This window comes from Mus pahari, chromosome 5 (assembly GCF_900095145.1).
Source record: "Mus pahari chromosome 5, PAHARI_EIJ_v1.1, whole genome shotgun sequence".
Classification (NCBI taxonomy): Eukaryota; Metazoa; Chordata; class Mammalia; order Rodentia; family Muridae; genus Mus; species Mus pahari.
In genome coordinates, this window is record NC_034594.1 from 104,888,323 (window position 1) to 104,893,886 (window position 5,564).

Consider the following 5,564-nt stretch of genomic DNA (forward strand, 5'->3'; position numbering starts at 1 on the left):
CCTGGCAGCCACCAGGAGGTGATGAAGGAAGGTTATGCCTTTTAAATTAGACATGGGATAGAAATAGCTTCTTAAGAATAGGAAGGGCACTCCCAGGCCTGGAAGTAGAACAGTGAGCTAAGGAAAGAGCCCGGAAGCATCTGGCCATGTGGTGACTGCTCTTTTATAACTCACCTCTGCCCTCTTCCGTTTGTATTTCCTGGGCTTGCTTTGATGCCAGAGCAGAGAAAGGTCTCCAGTTTCTCTTCCTTGGCAAGCTGGCTTCATTCCCAGATTATTCTTGGTGTAGCCTTTTTGGTTCCTACTTTCCTCTCACAGCAGAGGAGGCCCTTTAACCTGCCACAGCCCTAGGGTGAGAGACTGATCTGGCAAACAGTTGTGGAGAGTGAAGGATCGGATACTAACAAGCCAAAACATTGCAGAAAGAAACCTTGCCCTTAATGTCCTGGAGCAGATCTCTCGCTGAGAGTGACCCTGGGGTTTAATCATCAGAGCCTGAGATCAGTGTGTGGATGAAGTTCGGGGCTATCTATCTGCTATTGCCTGCCGTGGACTCTGAAAACTTTGAGGCCACAGAAATCCGTTAGAGATCCAGGATCCCTCCCGCAGGGGGACCCCTACTTAATGGGATTTGGAAAGTGAAGCAAGTGCTCTAGTTGTTTTTCTGTGCTCTGGATGCACTTAAGGGATATCCCTCAGCTACCCCAGGGATTCCAATCTGGAGTCTTTAGAGGACAAAAGACCCTCGCCTCCCCACAGACTAAGTATGGCCATCCAAAACCCCTGATAGTCAAAGGAAGAAATCCATTGGGTGCTTCTTCCAGACAGGCACAACATTGTAAGAAAACACCTTCTGGCCCATCTTCTGTAGGAGGAGAGTCACAGACTAGCAGGAGGTGCTGGGCCCTCCCTCCCCTCCCTCTCTTCCCTCCCCTCCCCTCCCACAGCTGCCTGTTGCTGCCTGCTGAACTCTTTGATGGTTACAGGCATTTGGCCATGTGACTGAGCGCATGCTCAAAAAATGAAGAAAGTCTCAAGCCCCGGGATTTTAGATGAGGCTTTGTGTGCAGACCCAATAGGATCGGCGCACAGGGAGCAGGGACTGCCATCCATAACAAAGAAACCATCTTCAACTGACATCTTCTTGCAAAGGAAAAATCAGTTTTCTCCAGTGAAATCTGACCAGGTATATGAACCACAGTTAAGGACAGGTCCCACGCCCAGTAGTAGATGGCCACACAGTAATAATGATCTTATAATGGCTTTGGTTTTGGTTTGGTTTGATTCTTGGGGTTTTGGAGGGTTTTTTGTTTGTTTGTTTTGTTTTGTTTTTTGTTTTTGTTTTTGTTTTGTTTTTTGGCTTGCATTATTTTGTCTCACTAGTCTTTTGCTTGTATATTATACTTAATTATTTTGTGTTTTATGGGTTGTGTGTGTGTGAGTGAGTGTGTGTGTGTGTGTGTGTGTGTATTTCTTTTTTCCCCTTTGTTTTTAAGACAATTATTTTGGTTTGTTTTATTGTTTGTCTGGTTGCATTGTTTGCTTTGCTTTGTTTTGTTTTCTAAAATAAGAGGGAGAAAGAAAGGGCATAGATTTGGGTGGGTGGCGTGGAAGGGAGAATTTGGGAGGAGTTGCAGGAGGAGAAAGCAGGTCAGAATATATTGTATGGAAACATTTATACATGATGGTTTTGGGACGAGGGTGAAGGCAGATGGTGTTGCTCTCCGGAGCAGCAGCCAATGGGGGAAGGGGACATGAATTAGAGGTCAGTGATTTTAAAAACCATCGTCTCCGGTTGCATTTCCTCCCTGGCCACCTCTGCTGTTTCTCCTAGCTGGCATCTTTGCTGCATAATCATATATTAAAAACAGTGGCCTTTGCTAGCCTGGGTTTGTTGTTACAGAGCAAACATGTCTTGTTTCTCACAACACCAGAAATAAACTGCAGAAAGACAGATAAGTGTCAACACACTCAGCCGGCTCCCTCCCCAGCAAACAACTGGCAGTCTCGAGTTCCGAGGACCCGAGAACAGACTGCTGTAATATTTTTCTTTCTGTTGCCCTAATATTTCCCCTTTTAAAGTTTTCACTAAAAGTCGGGGTGATGACACCATCAGCATGATGTCATCTAGGGTTACAGGAATGTGTTCTTTTAACTCCATTGGTTGAAGAATCAAAAGGCAGGAGAGACAAGGTGTCAGCATCCTGTCTCTGAAAGGGAGACGCAACCAGAAGTCTGTCATCTTGAGTATTTAAGCACAAAGTGCCCTCACTGTCCCTACTCTGTGAGCCAGAGCAGGTGTGATCTCACTCCTGAGAGTTTATGTAAAGATGCTGCCAGGGCGAAGCTGCCACTGTCCTATCTATGTACCAATTTTCCCCCAAAGCCTATTTACCCGATGTCGATGTCCTTTGTGTGGAACCAGTCCAGTCTTTCTCAGAGGTGACATCTCAGTGCTCAGAGAGGTTGGCCTGGGCGTAGACTACTGTGACCGTGATCCTTGTACCCACTAGGAAAGCATTGAGGCCTCTCCTCTGTATCATTGCCTCCCTCTTGAGCTTAGAGCCCCAAGATTCCTCCATCTCTTCTCTCCGCACCCCCATCTCATCCTCTACCTGCTTAGCAACCAGTGCATGTGAAGCGCACTTTAATAAGGTAGCCCCAGGGGTGTGTGCTTTGGGGGGAGGTGGTGGTTGGACATGACCAGTCCTCTTCATGCTTTAAAAGGGGGAATATATGACTTGCTAATTTGCAGATGACACTCATTTGGGAAGTTTTGCAAATATCAGCCGCAATGAATAGAGAAGGGCCAAAACATGAGAGAAATAACAAAATTAATTTCCATTTGTATAAATACTAATTGATGCACCAGAGGAAAATGAATATGGAACATGGATATCAGCTCACAAGGAGAGCCAGTGTACTCAGACCCCTGAATCAGTGGGATCAGGAGCAACGTACAGACACAAAGGGACTGAGGGCATGGGAAAGGCTTCTTGTTCCCAGGGAGTGGGTGAGCAAGGGGAAAAAGGGTATCAGTAGACAGGAAGGACTGAAGTGTCTTCTTGAAACCTGGAGAGAAGCTGAGACTAGAGAGAGTAAATAGACTGTTAGTGTCAGTCTCCCTACTCCCAAAGTCCCTTCCCCTACTAGTTTAGTGGGGATCTGTCTGATTTCTAGACCCTTAGTCATATTATTTATTTATTGTATAACCAAACTGTTGCTTTCATTTTATTCCTCTTCATACATTCATCGAAATTTTGCTTACACATTTTTCTTTATTGGGCAAAATTTGTTCTTTTTTTCTTTTCTTTTTCTTTCACTTATGCTCCCTTCCCCTTAAAAAAACAAAAAAACAAAACAAACCAACAAAAATCCCAATTACTATGCTAGTAGATTTTAACGTTTTTTTTTTTTTTAAATCATGTTGTTAAACCTTTTATTCTCCTTACAATTCTATAAAATGATAATTGGTGGCTTCAATACTTAGTTCTTAACTCTATATGTGTTATCCAAACTAAATGCAACAAAGAAACCCAAGATACAAATTATCTAATAAGTCAAACTTAAACATATTGTAGATAATATTTTATCCAATACAAAAGGAATATACATTATTCTTGTCCTTAAAACAGACCACATTCTAGGTCTCAAAGCAAGTCTTAATAAAAAAGAATGTATAAGGATGGTTCTGATGCTAAGGTCCTGTTCCTCAATGGTTTTTGATCTGTCAGTAAAGAAGCCATGGGCCAGTTGTTGGGTGGAAGGGATAGGCAGGACTTCTGGGTCCCTGGAGGCAGGAGTCAGATGCAAGGGGAGGAGAGGAGAGTTTACCATGCTTTTGATGGAGAAAAGGAGAAAAGCCATGTGAGATTTTGAATGGAGTGGCCACGTAGGCCGCTTTTACAGGTGGGAGGACGGGTATTTAGACATAATTGAGCAACTAAAGTTAAGGGTAGGTGGAGAGGTGCACAGCTAAGAATAGTGATAAGGGCCGGGAGTGGTGGCACACGCCTTTAGTCCCAGCACTTGGGAGGCAGAGGCAGGCAGATTTCTGAGTTCGAGGCCAGCCTGGTCTACAAAGTGAGTTCCAGGACAGTCAGAGCTACACAGAGAAACCCTGTCTCAAAAAACTAAAAAAGAAAAAAAAGAGAAAGAATAGCGATAAGGGCACAGCTTTCCAGGCAGGATATGAGTTGCGCCCAGCATTTGTGTCAAAAGGCAAGTTGAAATTGAACAACTGTGTGTGTCTGTGTCTTTTATCCATGGGTTCAAGGGAAGCTAGGTAGTGCAGTCCATTCCCGGAGCTTAGGCGGGGTAACAAAGCTACATGCAACAATGGATAGAATTTCCTATTTTATAGGAACAGAGAAGACAATAGCTAGAAAGCAAGGGCAAGAGAAATTATACTGAATTCCAAATGAACAATGGAAGAGTCAGGAAGAAATTATGAAGAAAATTAAACATTCCCAGGATCAAATGAAAACTGACATACATCTTACCTAAACACTGGAGACACAGCCAAGATAATAAGAGCAAAGTGTACAGCTTTGATTGCTCACATTAGAGTATCAAACAGTTCTCAAATGAATAGCATAAATGCTGGATAAGACCTCCAGGCCTTAGAAAAGCAAGAACGAGTCAAACCCCAAAGCACTAGGCAGCCATAAGTAATAAAGGTCAGAAAAACATTAATGAGCAGACACTAAAGGGCAATACATAAGATCATTCAAATGGGAGTTGATTCTTTAAAAAAAAAAAATGTAGAAGATCTCCTAGTTAAAGTAACCAAAATAAAGAAAGGACCCAAATTAATAAAATTAAAATTGTAAAAGGAGAGGTCACAATAGATTCCAATGGAACCCATAGGATCGTTAGGAATACCCTGGAAATGGAGAATGAATGGCCACATATGGCCTGCCAAAATAAAGTCTAGAAGATATAAGTGACCCAAACAGATCTATAACAACAGAATGGAAGATGTATCAAAAAAAATCTCTGTAAAAAAATTACCCAATGACTGATTGGCTTCACAGCTGAGTTCTACCAAACATTAAGAGTTAATATTAATGTTCTTTGGCTTCCAAATGTAACCAAATTGATGGTCCTCTCATATCAGTCCATTGAATCTTAGAGTGAGAGGTAAGAATGTAATACTTGTAGACTACTTACAAACAATATGACTTAGTGATGAAACATTGAACATCCCCACCCAACATGGGTGTGAATAAAAGGCTGTCTCTATTTCTATTAAGAAATATTTTAAAATTCATGAAAATCATAGGTCATAGACATTGCAATAAAGCAAGAAAATAAATAAAAGACATAGATTTGAAAAATAGAAGCAAAATTATGCTTACCTGTGGGTAATACAAATATTTATAAGGCAAATCAAAAAGAATTTGTAAAAATTAAAATAACAAGGAAAGGGTTCCAAGTAGGCAGGACAATTTTTTTTTAATCTTGAAAATTTATTATTTGGGAGAATATCAGATATTGATCTTTTTGCTTTATAGCTCATGATAATAATCAAAAAATATACATTTCAAAATAAAGTCAAAAGA